Source organism: Phoca vitulina, unplaced genomic scaffold (assembly GCF_004348235.1).
Source record: "Phoca vitulina isolate PV1807 unplaced genomic scaffold, GSC_HSeal_1.0 scaffold2, whole genome shotgun sequence".
In the NCBI taxonomy this organism is placed as follows: Eukaryota; Metazoa; Chordata; class Mammalia; order Carnivora; family Phocidae; genus Phoca; species Phoca vitulina.
In genome coordinates, this window is record NW_022589705.1 from 86,362,369 (window position 1) to 86,379,055 (window position 16,687).

The 16,687-nt window shown below is 49.0% G+C and overlaps 1 long non-coding RNA gene across 4 annotated transcripts in view; it reads left to right on the forward strand.

Moving 5' to 3' along the window:
- Nucleotides 1-2,008: 2,008 nt before the first annotated feature.
- The window catches only part of LOC116624372, a 55,938-nt gene continuing 41,259 nt past the window's right edge, over nucleotides 2,009-16,687 (forward strand). For 3 of the 4 annotated variants that reach the window (XR_004297884.1, XR_004297887.1, XR_004297886.1), the window contains exon 1: nucleotides 2,009-2,259. This is a non-coding gene — a long non-coding RNA (uncharacterized LOC116624372). Of the gene's footprint in view, nucleotides 2,260-13,201; nucleotides 13,484-16,687 lie in introns of all 4 variants that reach the window. The other variant, XR_004297885.1, reaches the window with a different exon arrangement.

The following is a 16,687-nucleotide window of genomic DNA, read 5'->3' on the forward strand; positions in this document are numbered from 1 at the left end:
ACAAACATGGGTTTACGTGGTATGGACACACATCCGGAGGCAGCATTGCGTAGTGGAACAAGGCTGCCTGTTCGAATTTTCTCTGTCACTTATATGTCCTGGGCAAGTTAATCTCTCCGTCAGTCTGTTCGTCAAGAAAATGGGGAGAAGGATAGTAGCTCGCTGGCTAGGTAGGGTGCCTTCGAAGCCCCTGAGACAGGCACACAAGTGACTTATTTCGGGAGAGATGGTAAGGGAGTGAGGGAAGCAGGGAGCGCCGGAGGAGGCGCCAAGCTGAGAGGCGGCTTCATCTGATGAGTTGCCTTGGCCCGACCCGTGGCGAGCCCTGAAGCCTGAATGATGCCCTGAGGTTGGCCCTCCCTCAACCCTCCACCTGGAGGAGGAAATAATCTGAGGGCATTTTCTGGTGAGGCCATGTGGGCGCGCTGAGGGCAGCATTCCGGAACAGGGTGCCCCGGCAGCCTTTACCAGGCCCCTGCTTCTCAGAATGAGCTTCTGGGGACGGGTGGCATCGGCCTCCCCCGGAAGCTTGTTATAAATGCAGAGTCACAGGCCCTACCCCAGACCTGCTGACTCAGAACCCCGCATTTTAACAGAATCCCCAGACCTGAATATGTAAGTTCAAGAAACACTGTATGAAGCAGTGACCTCATAGGGTTTGTTGTGAGGATTCAAGGCGGTTAAGTTATAGTAAGCATTTAAAACGCGTGTAGCGTACAATAGATGCTATTAGTATTATTTGCACTGAGGTGTGCGGTGCTTGTTCGCTTATCTGGATACTTCTGTGCAAATACATGCACGCAGGGAGGAGGGTTGGCTACGAAATTGGCTGGATTCAGTGCAAAACGGAATGTGGGCCCCCTGTTAAAAAAAATCAACAGGAGACACAGCCTTCAACCGGGCTGGGGACGGGGTACCCTTCGGAGCTTGGGGCCCCCTGTGAACGCACAGGTGGCCCGGGGGAGCAGGCCCCTGGATGGATGTGCGCGTGAGTTCCGAGGCCTTGCCGATCCTCTGGTTTCCTTTCTACTGTGATTTGGGCCATTCTTGTGGATTTAGAGCCCAGCGAGGGAAGTCTGGGTGAGGAGTACAGGCTGAGAATGGGACTCCAGCGCCCCGATCTTCTGGGGTCGCCCCCAACCCCCGGAGCAGCATGTGCATGTGTGTCTGAGGCCGCCTGGGTGATCTGGGGGAATCGTGAGAACTCTCGGCTGAGAAATGTTCTCTCACGTCTGCACGCTGCGAAGAGAGTATGTTCCCCCATGAATCCTGGGCATCCGTTCTCAGGGAGCTCTGACTGCTCAGTAGAAGGGGTGTGAAATTTAATTTGCACTAATTACCCCGAAGTGGGGGGCGGGAAATGAGCTGGCTCCGCGCATGTTTGGCCTCTTCTTAGGTGCTAGGGTGGGGGTGGGGTGGGGGTGCTGGTACCATGGCAACCGCAGCTGCTGGGATTTGGGGGAGGTTGATGCGGGGAGGGGAGGCAGTGGGCGAGGCTGGGGCAGACCTGGGACCTTTGTCCCTGTGACTGTGGGGGTCCCGATGGGGGGAAAGGAGAGGGAGGGAGCCCCTCACCCTGCTACAGCTGGGTGAGGTCTTGTGGGGAGAAGGTCAGCAGCTCTATCCCAGGAGACAGAGGGGCTGTCCCAGTCTGGAGGGAGAGAACGGAGTTTCAACCATTCCGTGGGGGCAGGGGTGTCCCTCTCAAGTCCCCAGGGCTTGGGCTGAGCCGGAGGGCAGAAACCCAGAAGGGCAGCCGGCAGAGGGAGCACTGCAGGGGAAGGAGGGGCTCTGGAGCCAAGAAAAATGCCCTGCAGGTCTCCTCTTACTTCAGTCCCACGCCTTCCTCAGCCTCAACACTCCCCCTCTGCCCCTCGTCCCCTCCCCCTTCCTGGCCACCTCCCTGCCTCCTTCCTCTCTCCCCACAGCCGCTCTTTCCTGCTACCACTAGAGGGCGCCGAGGCGCCGTGGTCGCCCTTGATTTATCTGCCTAGGACCGGCTGTGGCCGCCTGGATGGGGCGGGTGCGGAGGCCCCACAGCAACTGGGTCCTCAGAAGAGCTGGGCTGATTCTGCTCTGTTTGGAGCCTGGGGCAGGTCTGGGCTGTCCCTAGTGGCAGAGGCTGTCACCAGGACTTCTCCCTAACAACCTCAAGGGGAGGAGGTTTTGGAGGAGAGGGTGTTCCCTTGGGACCTGGAAGGAAGCAGCCTGGATTTCCATCCCAGCCGCCTTACTTCCTCCTGCTTGGCGTCACCTTGGGTAAGTCACATCACCTCTCCAAGCAGCAGTTTTTTTTTTTTTCTTTCTTTCTGTAAAACAGGGGCAACCCATTGCACCTCAGTTGTGAGAATAGGACAGAGTAAGTACAGGCACTCAAGTAGGAGCTTTCCTTTTACCTTAGTAGGTCAGAGAGAATCTTTTAAGCATGGAGCCTGACGAGGGGCTCGATCTCATGACCTTGAGGTCATGACCTGAACTGAAGTCAAGAGTTGGACATTTAACTGACTGAGCCACCCAGGTGCCCCAATGATATTAATTTTTATGATCCATAAACATAGGATGTCTTGTGTTTAATTTAGATCTTTAATTTTTTCTTTTCTTTTAAAGATTTTATTTATTTGAGAGAGAGACAGAGCACGAGAGAGCGAGAGAGCGAGCGAGAGAGAGAGAGAGAGAGAGAGAGCACCAGCATAAGCCGGGGCGGGGGGAAGGGCAGAGGGAGAGGGAGAAGCAAGTTCCCTGCTGAGCAGGGAGGCTGACACAGGGCTCGATCCCAGGACCTCGGGATCATGACCTGAGCTGAAGGCAGACGCTTAATCGACTGAACCACTCAGGCACCCCTTTTCTCTTCTTTTTAAGCTTTTTAAAAAGTTTTTATTTAAGTAATCTCTGCACCCAACGTGGGGCTTCACGTGACCACAAGATCAAGAGTCGCATCTTCTTCTGACTGAGCCAGCCAGATGCCTCTAGGTGTTCTCTAATTTTTTTAGTAAGGTTTTGTGGTTTTCAAAGTATAAGTTTTGCACTTCTTTCGTCAAATTTATTCCTAAGTATTTTATTTTTTGATACTAACTAAATGGAACTGTTTTCTTAATTTCATTTTCTTTGCAAGTGTGTAAAAATACAATTGATTTTTGTATATTGATCTTGTATCCTGCAACCTTGCTCAACTTGTTTGTTAGCTCTTAATTTTTAGTGGATTGCTTAGAATTATCTGTATATATGATCATATCATCTGTAAATAGAGGCATTTTACTTCTTTCTTTCTTTCTTTTCTTGCCTAAGTGCCCTGGCTAGGACCTCCAATACAATGTTGAATAGAAGTGGTGAGAGTGGATATCCTTGTCTTGTTCCCTATTAAATTAAATTGATTAATTAATTTAGGGGGGGTGGGGCAGAGGGAGAGAGAGAATCTTAACCAGGTTCCACGCTTGGCATGGAGCCCAACGTGCGGCTCGATCTCATGACCCCGAGATCATGACCTGAGCTGAAATCAAGAGTCACACACAACCGACTGAGCTACCCAGGCGCCCCTGTCTTGTTCCCAATTTTAGGAGAGCAATTCAGTATTTCACCATTAAGTATGATGTTAGCTGTGGATTTTTCAAAGATGCCCTTCATTGAGTTGAAAAAGTTCCCTTCTATTCCTAGTTTGTTGAGTGTTGTTGTTTTTTTAATCATGAAAGGATGTTGGATTTTGTCAAATGCCTTTTCTGTGTTTATTGAGGTAATCATGTGACTTTACAAAATCTTGTCGATATGGCGTATCACGTTAATTGATTTTCAGATGTTAAACCAACCTTGCATTCCTGGGCTACATCCCACTTGGTCATGGTGTATAATTCTTTTTATATATTGCTGGGTTTGGTTTGCTAGGATTTTACTGAGGATTTTGCATCTATATTCATAAAAGATATTGGTCTGTAATTTCTTGTGATGTCTTTTTCTGGTTTTGGTAGTAGAGTAATACTGGGATGGTCTTTATTTCTCCTTTTTTTTTGAAAGATGGTTTTTCTGGATATAGGGTTCTTGGGGCAGTATTTTTCTTTAAGCACTTTGAATATGTTTTCCCATTGCCTTCTAGCCCCAGTGTTTCTGATGAGAAGTCAGCTCTTTTATTGAGTTCCCTTGTAAGTGATAATTTTTCTCTTGCTCTCTTGGAGATTTCCTCCTTATCTTTGGCTTTCAGCACTTTTGCTACTTTGAATTTATCCTTCTTGGAGTTTTTTGAACTTCCTAAATCTATAAAGTTTTTCATAATTTGGGACGTTTTCAGCCATTATTTGAATTTTTTTTTCTGCTCATTTCTTTGTCTCTTCTCTTTCTGATACTCCCATTATGCATGCATTAGTGAACTTAATAGGGTTCCCCACTTCCCTGAAGCTCATTTTCTTTTGTGCTTTTTTCTGTCTGTTCTTTAGATTGCATAATCTCTACCAATCTATCTTCAAGTTTGCTAATTATTTCTTCTGCCAGTTCCAATCAACTGGTGAGCCCCTGTAGTGAAATTTTCATTTCAATTATTGTACTTTTCAGCTCCAGAATTTCCATTAAAAAATAACTCTGTCTCTTTTTTAATGTTCTCTATTTGATGAGACATTGTCATCATACCTTCTTTTACTTCGTTAAGCATGACTTTCTCTAGTTATTTGAAAATATTTGTAATAGCTACTTAGAATTCTTTGTTAAATCTGACATTTGGTTACTCTCACAGGTAATTTGTTGCTTGTTTCTTTTCTTGTATGTGGGCCAAAATTTCTCATGTATATGCATAACTTGTAATTTTTTTTTGTTGGAAATTGAACGTCTTAAATAATATATGATAGCAATTCTGGTCTTCTCTGAGGATATAGTTTTTGAGATCATTGTTTGAGATTTGTTCTGACCCTAAGAGGACTCTTCTTATCTGTCTCCTTCCCTGGTTCTCTCTGATAAACTGGTCAGTTTATGATTTAGTTAAATGTCAAATGAACCCCCTGGTCTCCTCTTAATTGTTTTTCACTGCAATATTTATTGGTTTTGAGAGTGTCCTTAAGCTTTAACTTCCCCAGACTCTGTTGCAAATGAATTCAGTGCTTTTGAGACAAGTTTTGGAACTCTTAATTTATGGTCTCTCTCTCCCCTTGGGCAGGGTATCTGAGCCAGGGTTCTGGAACTGGGTATGGGGACAGTGGCACTCTTCTTTCTGAGTGACATTCCTCCTTTAGGAGCTGGGTAGTTGATGGAGTGGGGGCTGGCTGTGGTCTCTGGTCTTCTCAGTTTGCTTCTCCTGGCATGGAAACTCTGCTTTATGAGTGAGCCAGGATGAGGGTGATTGGGGCCCCAGCATGCCATACACAAGGCAGAGCCTCCATCCCACTGTGGGGGCTGGGAAGAAGAAGGGAGCCCCCATCTCTCAGCTGTACTCACCTAGACATAGCGTGTGCAACAGTAAGCTGAGGCAGGATGAGATAGACCGATATCCTGCCCTTCCTGGGAAGATACTGCAGGCCTCCAACCAGGAACTGGGGGGAGAGAGAGCCCTGTGGTATTGGCTATGCCGATCTGGAGTGGAGTTTCCATAATGCTGAGCTGAGAAGGAAGGGGAAGGAAGTGCATCATAGTTCAAATGCTGCACACTCTTGCTGTTCTTACAGAGTTTTATTAGGTTTTCTTGAATGAATGTTTCTTCATTTGCTGTATGCACTTAGGACCATTTCCACAGACTTTATTTTTATTTTTATTTTATTTTTATTTTTTTAAAGATTTTATTTATTTATTTGAGAGAGAGAGTGAGAGACAGAGAGCACGAGAGGGAGGAGGGTCAGAGGGAGAAGCAGACTCCCCGGCTGAGCAGGGAGCCCGATGCGGGACTCGATCCCGGGACTCCAGGATCATGACCTGAGCTGAAGGCAGTCGCTTAACCGACTGAGCCACCCAGGCGCCCCATTTCCACAGACTTTAAATGGTTGTTTTAAAATAATTTTCGGAGAAGATATTTGCAAATGACACTACAGATAAAGGGCTGGTATCCAAGATCTATAAAGAACTTCTCAAACTCAACACCCAAAAAAGAAATAATCAAGTCAAAAAGTGGGCAGAAGATATGAAAAGACACTTCTCTGAAGAAGACCTACAAATGGTTAACAGACACATGAAAAAATGTTCATCATCATTAGCCATCAGGGAAATCCAAATCAAAACCACATTGAGATACCACCTTACACCAGTTAGAATGGCAAAAATGGACAGGGAAAGAAACAACAAATGTTGGAGAGGTTGTGGAGAAAGGGGAACCCTCTTAAACTGTTGGTGGGAATGCAAGTTGGTACAGCCACTTTGGAAAACAGCGTGGAGGTTCCTCAAAAATTAAAAAATAGAGCTACCCTATGACCCAGCAATTGCACTACTGGGTATTTACCCCAAAGACACAGATGTAGTGAAAAGAAGGGCCATATGCACCCCAATGTTCATAGCAGCAATGTTCGCAATAGCCAAACTGTGGAAAGAGCCGAGATGCCCTTCAACAGATGAATGGATAAAGAAGATGTGGTCCATATATACGATGGAATATTACTCAGCCATCAGAAAGGATGAATACCCAACTTTTACATCAACATGGATGGGACTGGAGGAGATTATGCTAAGTGAAATAAGTCAAGCAGAGAAAGTCAATTATCATATGGTTTCACTTATTTGTGGAACATAAGGAATAGCATGGAGGACATTAGGAGAAGGAAGGGAAAAATGGGGGGGGGATTGGAGGGAGAGATGAACCATGAGAGACTATGGACTCTGAGAAACAAACAGGGTTTTAGAGGGGAGGGGGGAGGGGGGATTGGTTAGCCCAGTGATGGGTATTAAGGAGGGCATGTACTGCATGGAGTACTGGGTGTTATAAGAAAACAATGGATCGTGGATCACCACATCAAAAACCAATGATGTATTGTATGGTGACTAATATAACAATAAAATAAAAAAAATTTTTTTTCAGCAGTTTCACTGGGAAACAAATTTGCAGATCTCCTCACATTGCCATGTCAGAAGTGGAACTCTAGCTATCTGGCTGTACACTAAGGAAGTTGAGGATTTAGCTCTCTTTGCTCCCTCCCCCATTACTTTGCTCTTCTTGTTCTCCTATCCTCCCAATAATGCAATGACTTTCCCCCTTTTCTGTGCAAGTTTTTGGCCAATAGTGTGAATCTCCTCTCAAGATATTTGCATGCATCCATTTCCTATCAGTTTCATCTCCGAAGGAGTCTTCCAGAGCCTCCTGACCTGCTTCTTGTTGGGCTGGTTGCTTTCTGCACCTGGTGCACAGGTGTTATCCTGGGATCCTTTGCTATTAGCCTGGTGGATTCCTCCGACTCTCTCTTGTGTTGGATCTTCAGCTTCCTGTTATCGCCTGTCTTCTTTTCTCTTGGTTTGTTCCTTTGTTTTAGTAGAGCACATCCACCAGAAGCTCCTGGAAAAAGATCCATGGGATGTTAATGTTTTGAGACTTTGCACATCTGAACATGTCTTTCTTCTATCCTCATCCTTTGGCTAGTTTGGCTAGTCTAGGTAGAGAATTGCAGATTGGAAATTATTTTCCTACAAAACATTTGAAGGTTTTGCTCTGTTGCCTGTTCCAGAAGAAGGAAGCTGTTCTCATTCCTTACTTTTTCAATCTGGAATCTTAGAGGATCTTCTCTTAGGTCCCAAGATAGTGACATTTCATAATGATGTGCCTTGGTGTGGGTCTATGTTTATGTATTGTGCTGGGCCCTCTGTGAGTCCTTGAAATTTAGAAAGCTGTCTTTTGGATCTGTGAAATCTTCTTTATCTATTTTATTGACGATTCTTGCCCCTCCTACACGTTTTTCTATTCTTCCTAGAATTGTTATTATTTGAAGATGGAACTCCTGGACAAGTCTTCTAATTTTTTTTCCTTTTTTTTCTCTTATCTGTCACGTCTGGAAAAGCTAAACTTTATTTTCCAATTTTTCCTTTTTATTTTTGCTGTTATATTTTTAATTTCTAAAAGCTTTTTTAAATTTTATGCTGTGTCTCTTTTTTTAAAAATGAGAATCCTATTTTAATTTCACCTATGCATGTCTTATGATGATATTAAGACACGTTTTTTCACGTTGGTGTTTTCTGTTTGTTTTATTTTTATCTTTCAGGTTGAAGGCATTCTTCTGATGTCTGGCAAACCTTTGTTATCTGTGCATATTTAAAAATAGTAAAGTAGGAGCTGACTGGAAGCTCTGAGTACGTAGGTAGGTCTTGTGGGCTGTGGGCTTCTTTACAGGGTGAGCTGTCAGTGCTGTTTGGTTGGAAGACCTCCACTGTTGGTATCTCTAGGGTTTCTCGAGGTCTTTTCTCCTTGGTGCATCATGTTTCTCAGAAAAAGCTCTTCCAGTTGTCTGCCCAGAGGGTGTAAGTCTGGCTGCGGGTGTTCTGAGAGCAGAGTGATGGGAGATGGTTAGGGTCTTGACATCCAGCTTCTTCATATCCACAGAATCACCCTGTTATCAGTGGGGGACCATCCTGGGCACTGTGCCTGGTGTCCCTGAGTCTACAGGTGTCTGGGGGCTGGGATGATAACAGCTTCTTAAACAGCCTTTCAAAGAATTTTCTTTATTTGAACTGTTCTTTACCCCAACTTCCAGAGGTACCTGATATGGTCAGTCCCTGAGTCTTTGGGGGGATTTTCTTTTTCCTGATTCTTTTTCCTCAATTGTCCATTTATTTTCCAGCTCCTAAACTTTTGTTGCTGTTGTTTCCTCCCCCATTCTCCCCATCTTGTGGGCTCAAACCTTCAAACATTTAAAGAAGCCCCTTTACTATTGTTTTAGCCCCTGAGGGGCGGGGTGGTGGTGGTGGTGGGAACCAAGGTGGTTGTTTGTGTTCAACCTGACATCTTTACATGGATGTTCTCGTGTCTCACTGCCTTCCCCATCCCAGTACATGGGGGCTTCCCCATCCCAGTACATGGGGGCTTCTCCATCCCAGTACATGGGGGCTCCATGCTTCCAGTGGCTGAGGTCAAAACTCTGCAGCCATCTTGGCTTTTCCCTTTCCCCTACATCCCACATCCAAGCTCTCAGCAAATCTCTTGAGCTCTGCGTCCCACGTATGTCCAGAACTCACCACCTCCACTGCTACCATCCAGAGCCAGGCCCCACTGACTCCCATTGGGCACTTCCATGCTGGCCTCTGTTTCTGTCTTTGTGTTCCCTACTGTCTGTTGTCAGCACAGCAGCCTGCCCTGCCTGCCATATCCTGTCACTGTTCTTCCTGAAGCTCTCCTGTGGTTCCTGTTCCACCGAGAATAAGAGCCCAGATCTCAACAAAGGCCAATAAGACCCTATGTGATCAAGCCCCCCCCACACCTTCCAAGCCACACTGGCCACCTGGCCATCTCACCACCTGCAAGCCAGCTCATGTTCTGGCTGTTCTTTTCGCCTGGAGCATTCTTTTCCTACATACCTGCGGGCCTCACACCCTCCCTGTCTTTCTTATCCCACTTCATCTTTCTCTGTAGCAACTCTTGAGACCGGACATATTTATATCTCCTTATTTAGTTATTTATAGCTTGTCTCCCCTCTCTACGATGGATGGTTTTGAGGGCAGGGATTTGGGCTCATTTTGTTCACTGCTGTATCCCCAGCACCTAGAACAGTGCTCAGCATATAGTACACGCTCGACAAGTCTGTGTTGCATGCATGCATGCATGAAGGAATGAATACTTGCTCAGCCCTAGCTCTGTTTCTGGGACTCACCTTGTTCCAGGCAGAGTTGTTAAGGAGCTCTGGGTCTATAGCACTCCCATTCATTCATTCATTCATTCATCCCTTTATCCACCCATGCATTATTATTGTCTTTGTTGTGAGTGTTAATATTCTACAGCCAGAAAGTGGCAGTGGGGGTTTTGGTTTCAGCCTGGCTCCAAAATCCCTGGCTCCTGGCCATGCTGCTCCTAAGGCTGGAGGAATAAGACTAACACCCAATTTCTTGTCTTGGGGTAAGAAGTTGGAGCGGTGCCAACCCCCAGGCTGCCCATACCCATAAACTTCTCCCTGCTGGATGGGCAGGCCCTTGTGAGAATCCGGTAAGATCCAGCTCCAATGATGCCACCTCAGGGAAGCCTCCTAGGACTGCCCGGGGCAGAGTTAGCTGCTCCTTGCCTACTTTGTCAGAGCTTTGTACACCTGCTGTCAGGGTGAGCATCAGATTTCTTATAAATGGCTGCTACTCTCTGTCCACCCTCATCTGCAGGCTCTTCCAGGACCGACTGGGTCTTGTTTAGCTCAGTGTCCCAAGAGCCTGCAGCCTGGGAGGCACTAAAGGAGCCACTGAATGGAATAAATGATGCAGACTAGGGGTGTGATTAATATGGGGGCCGGGACTGGAAGTCAAACTCTGCCACTCACTAGCTCTGTGACCGTCTGGGCCTCAGTCCCCTTTTTTCTACAAAATGGGGAGAAAAATAGTCCCCCGTTCCACGAGGATTCAGCGAGTTAATGAAATCACTTTGCGTGTGATAGAAATTGCTGTTCTTATGAGCCAGGCATCCCTGGCCCCAGCCCACTGGCTCTGCACCCCACCAACAGCAGGTGCCTCCACCTGACTTCCTCCTGGTGCCTAGGGCAGCTTGGCTGAGTCCCTGGTCCCCCCAGCTTGGCCCTCTGCCACTTAAGGATTGGCCCGTCTACATGTGGTGTTGGCCTCCAAACAGCCTGGCCCTGGCACTTTGAGTCCTTACCTACTGGCCAAACTGGAGACAGTCATCACTGGGGTAACTGAGGCCTGTCCTGGTGGAGCACCAGGGCAGGGAGCAGCAGAGGAGGACTGGTGCCTGGGATGCCCACGGGACCGGAGCTGCTGCGGCAGAAAAGGCAGGCAAGGCTGCTGGGGCATGTATGTAAGGGAGAGGAAGAGGGCGTCTTTACTTCTGTTGTGTCTTTAAAAAAGCCAAAAAGAGTTTTTCTCTAATCAAGGCATGCAGATTTCAAATGCCAGTTTTCTTCGGCAGGTGAGTCCTACTAAGCTAGGATCCTTAAATTTTGAGGAGGAGACCCTACAATTCCTTTCTTGAAGCCTTGAGATATGGGGCTGGGGGTCCGGCGTGGGACTCTGTGACCTAATAGATGTTTCCAGTAGTACTTCTCTCCTGTGTTGTAATGAATTGTTAGATGCCCGACTTCCCTTCAAGAAGATGTCAGGGTCAGGGCTGTTCAACTTTGTACCCCTTTTGTGTCCAGCACAACGCTTACCACGTCAGAATAATTACTAGAATTCTCTTTTAATGAGCATTCACACCAATCCTGAAGTAGGTTCTACTACTCTGCCCACTTCGGGATGAGGAAGCAGGTTCAGAGAGGGTAGGGGGCCCAGCCCGGTCACACACCTCCCCACTGGAGGTGGCAAGGCTGAGACCCGACCCATCCAAGGCCTGCCTCCCTGAACTGTTTCATCTGCCCTTTGCCATATGGAGCAAGACTGTTGAGCCCCTGGCAGTGATGGAGTGCGGTGGTGGGTGGATGGGTCACCAGCGAAGGGTTGGAGCGGTTACCCTCTGCTCGTGTCTCTCAAGGACAGGACAGGAGAGGGTGATCTGGGGCCAGCCCGTGGGATGATTGGGTTCAGACTTGGAGATCTCCCAGAGACACAGACGTCCTGGTGGGGACTTGAGCTGCCCGGGTTGTTTTCAGCCTCCTCTTTGGATGGTATAGACTCTGGTCTCCAAGACAAGGGCTTCTCCAGCCTCTGTCGGGGCCTTTCCCACAGTGGGGAAGTACCCTTTGCAGGGATGAATAACCCAGATTGTTAGGGAACCTCTTCTCTCCACGCTTCCCTTCCTTGCTTGGCCCTTGTTTCTCCCCGGGGGGATCCTGTAGAATTAAGTGGAGTCGGCCTGATGCCCCTCTACACATTTGTTGGACAAATAATATAAAGATGCCAGTCTTGTCCTTGGGGAGTTTAATACGAGCTCAGATTTCCACCCCCCTCACCTAGTTTGCCCTGTTATTAGCACCTTACACGACTGTGGTGTATTTTGTCAAAGCTAAGAGACCAACATGGGCACATAACGATTCAGCCAACCCCAGACTTCCTTAGGGTTTCACCCGTTTTCCCACTGATGTCCTTTTCCTGTTCCAGGAATGCATGCTGCATCTGGCTGTCCTGTCTCCTTCGTGCCCTCTGGTCTGTGACATTCTCAGCCTTTCTTGCTTTCTGTGACCTTGAAAGGGTTGAGGAGTAATGGCCAGATCTCTTGTAAAATGCCCCTTTATTTGGGTTTGTCTGACATTCTTCATGCGACGAGACTGAGGTTATGGGCTTTTGGGAAGCCTACTGCAGAGGCCAAGTAGCCTTCTTGTCCCATCACACTGGGGGTGCACGGCATCACTGGTGACGTGAACCTTGACCCTCAGGTGAAGGTGGCATTTGCCAGGTCTCCCCGCTATGAGGGGAAGGGGCTGACATTTAAGTGCCTGATGTGTACTGAACACGATCATGGGTGTTAGCTCATGTAATCCCTATGGAGGGACACTTGCTCACCCTGTCCATCTTAAGATGAAGAAATGGAGGCACAAAGTTAAAGTCACTTATGCAAGGTGAATCTTGATCCCAGCAACCTGGCTAGAGAGCCCATGTTTTAACCACTCCTCAGTGCGTCTCAGCCGGTCTCAGCGCCCCCACTGGCTGCCTGCTGTGGGGATTCCTGCAATGGCCTCTTCTTGTTTCCCCTCTGAGCTCATCTCCTACCCCATATCCCTTGGCCACTCTGCTCCAGCCACACTGGCCTTGCTGCTTCAAGAACATGCCAGGCACACTCCTACCCCAGGGCCTTTGCACATGCTTCTCCTTTGTTCAGAATGCTCTGTTGTTACCCAGGTGGTTTGGCTGGCCTTTACTGAAAGGTTGTCTTGTCAGTGAGGCCTTACCTGGTCATACTTATTTATTTTTTAATTTTTATTTATTTATTTGGTGCAAAAAGCTGGTTTTATTAACATGGGGACAGGACCCGTGGGCAGAAAGAGCTGCCTTCCCCAGTCATATTTAAATGCAACCCCCGCCTCCCAGCACTCCGTAGCCTCCACTTTAGTTTTTCTATAGCGCCTACTAGCATCTGATATGCTCTTTCTTTTACTTATCTATTGGTTGATTATCTATCTCCCTCAACTGGAATGTACGCCCCACGAGGAGAGGTTTTGGTCTGTCTTGTTCATAGCTGTGTCTGCGGTGCCTGGAACAGTGCCTGGCTCAGAGGAGGTGCTCTGTGAACATCTGTGCATGAATGCCCCAAGCTTGCTGGTATCCAGGACTCCTCCATCATCATATCCTTGATGAGAAGGTCCAAAGAAAGAATCATGTGGCACATGATCAGGGACTTCCTGCAGGCTGACATGGATTCATGTACCAGCACCCTTGAACTGGGTCATTTGACTGTTTATGGATCTACTTAACCGTCCAGTCCCTTAGCCCTGACGTGTAAGCTCCAAGAAGAAAGGAGGTAGGTCTGATTTGTTTGCTCTTGTGAACCAAATATATTTAATGCATTGCCTTGTACACACTAAGTGCTCAATAGATGTTTGTTGGGGGAAAAAAAAACCAAACAAACATTGAAAAGAACCAGCAGTGACTTAGTCTCCTCTAAAGTGATGGATAAACTATCTTGTTTTCTTATGGTGCAATTCCCACAGACTTTTTCTCAAGGGCAACACAGACAGGAGTGAGTAAACTTGGCCTTGGGAACATGCATTTAACAAAATTTCACACATACACACATACACTTGGATGATCGTGGTGGGGAAATCGCATCTGTTTACATACAAAGACCTTAGTGGCCTGAATGGTCTGAAAGGAAACCGGGTGATGTTCTCCAGGGGAAGCAGTGAAAACATTGTGCAATGGGACGTATTTGTACACAGATAGTTTGCTGTGATCAGAGGCTCTGGGGAAGCTGGAGTGAGGCTGTGAGTGGGGAGTACAAACGCAGAGAGGTTCCCCCCGCCTTCTCAGTGGAAAACCAGAGCTCCAGGCACTTTTAAGAAGTGAGATTTGTTTGGCGCCTACTGTATGCTAGGAGCTTTCCCCGGAAGCTCTCATTTCCTCCTCGCACCGGCCGTCCCTTCTCTTCTGCAGCCGAGGAGGACGGGGAGGCACCTGGCGCCCAGGTAACGTGCCCGAGGCTACAGAGCTGGTCAGGGCAAGAGCGGGGCCAGGACCCCAGCCTGCCTGCCTTCTCCTGCCCACGCACCGTCTCCCCTCCCTCCCCGGCCTTCGCCTGAGCTGCCCTCCCGGCCCTTGGGGCCTGCTGTCCTGGGAGGTGGAGGTAATCCAGCCCCGAGGCAGTGGGAGGGACTCGGTGACCTCTCAGACACCTCCCACGTGTCCTTCCTCCACCAGAGTCCCTTCCAGGTCCTTGACTCCTGGGCCAGGTGTGACAGGAGGGCCGCCGGGTGGGGGGGTGGGAGTGCCCTGTGGCCACAGGTAGGGGCAAGGGGGCCTGGGGAGGAGGGTGGGGAGAAGCCGGGGAGAGATGCTTTCTCCATTTTCGTGTGTCAGCCTCAGCTCTGGAAATGAAAAGCCTTTTAATTTCATCGTCTGCTCTTCTGGTTTTTCCTCTGTGATGGCTGACTGTGCCAGGAGGCCCTTGGCCACAGGATGCGGGTTTAACAAATCCAATAAAGCCTTCATTTGGCTGGCTGCTTGCTCCCGGGAGCTCCCCGGCCTGGGAGACATTGCCTCATGCCTCTCACCTGTGCGCCGCATGGGGCCAGGTAGGGACCCAGAGCAGGGTCAGTGAGTGGCCCTGAGCCCCGGAGGCCAGGGAGGTCCGCCCTGCCCACGAGGGGTGACTGACGGTGCCTGGGGCAGTGTCCTGTGACCTGAGTGCTGGTCTCAGCCTGGCCACCAGTTCTCCGATGGAGCTCGGGCAATGCCTGGACCTGCTGGGTCTTAGCTTTTCTTCTGTAAAGTAGCAGGATTAGACGAGGTCAATGGGTTGATATTTTTTTAAGCAGTGAAACCCATTTTCCCCCAAGTGGAATGGGCTGTGGAGGTCTCACCTTGGATGGCTCTGGCTCTTGGTCACTATTGCCCTGAACTTGTTGTCTTTTTTAAGATGGCAGGCTTGTTTCTGTCTCAGGACCTTTACACTGGCTTTTCTTTTTGCATGAGTATCCTGCTCCTAGAATGATCTGTACATAGGTGGCCCTTGTCAATTCAGGAGTCAGCTCGGATGTTGCTTCCTCAGAGAGCCTTCTCTGACCGTCCTGGCTGATGACATTCTGCCCTGCACCACCCCTCCTGACCCCCCTCCTCCCACAGTCTTTGAGGCTCCTCCCTGCCCCCCATTCGGGTGCCACAGAACCCAGTTTGAAAACTAGTTGGACTTGTTTATGTCTACGGCTCCTTGCAGCTCTGACAATCCTCAGCCAGCTCTGTCCGAATGCTGTGGTACAGCCAAGCAGTGCTGGGGTTTCAGAGAAAGGTGAGGAGTGGCTCCAGTCGCCTCCAAGGAGGTGGCCCTTCAGCCGGTTTGGAGGTTTAGAGAGGTGCAGAGAGCCTTGGAGGAGGAAAGAGAGAAGAGGCCTGGGAGCCGGGGCTGGGCCTTCTCTAACAACAGCGAGCGAGCCAGCTGGGGGCGCAGAGGTTGGGACAGTAAATGGGAGCTACTGGATGTGTCCAGGCGTCCGGGGGCCTCAAATGCTCAGGTGAGGTGGCCGATGTGTGGGAGTGGTGCCGAGGCTCTGAGCAGGACAGTAGGATCCTCAGGGCCTTTCGAGTGAGCAGCGGAACCCAGGGGAGACGTGGAGGCTAGGAGGCAGGGAGATGGGAAGGTGGAGAGCCTGTAGGGCCTGGACTGTGGAGGAGCGGGTGGGGTGAGGGGTGGGGTTAAGGAAAGGGAATTAAGGGTGGAGATGACCAGCGGCGGAGAACGGTGTGGTGGGAAAGGAAGAGGGAACAGACTGAAGTAGTCTGGAGTTTCCAGCAGCTTGCGGGGAGGATGCTCTTGTTTAGGCATTGCTCTGGGTGACTGTGTTGGCAGGGGCCACCCCCACCCCAGGGCAGGAGGAAAAGCCTTCATAACTCAGCTGCCCCCCACCTCAGGCTGCCTGGGCAGAGAGGAGCGTTTGGGCCGCCCTCCAGCTTGGCCCCTCTTGGAAGGCCCAGGATTAATGTGCTGATGGTCACCCAGGGGCCTTGGCAGAGAGTAGGGATGACTCAGTATCGATTCATCCCCGCTGCAGACCACAGGGTACACCGTGGAAAGTGCTGGGAGCACTGGGCCGGGGGAGCTGCCTTTGACCGTGACAGCTGGCTGGCATGTGCCCACACATCTGGGGCTGTGTGCACTTTCTGCGTATGAGAACAAGGTCAATCTCCTCAACCCCTAGGCTCATCCCCAGACCCTCTTCTTTCTTCAGCAGGAGCCCTGAGTGCTCCACAGTCCTCCCGGTTCTGACAGAAAACCAGCTCCTGGGAAGAAGGAGATAAGAATTGAAGGGTATGTCCATCTAGGGGTGTGTTTTAGAGTTTGGTGGAGCTGCTTGCAGAACGGGCCCAGACAGCCAGAAACGAGGGGTATTCTTTTGATAGCTAGAGTGTGTTCTGGACTGTGGGGAAAGTATTCTGGAATTCAAGGACAGATTTTGGAATTCTAGGCTTGTTCTGGAACTCTGGGCTCCGGTTCAGAATCTCAGGGATGTTT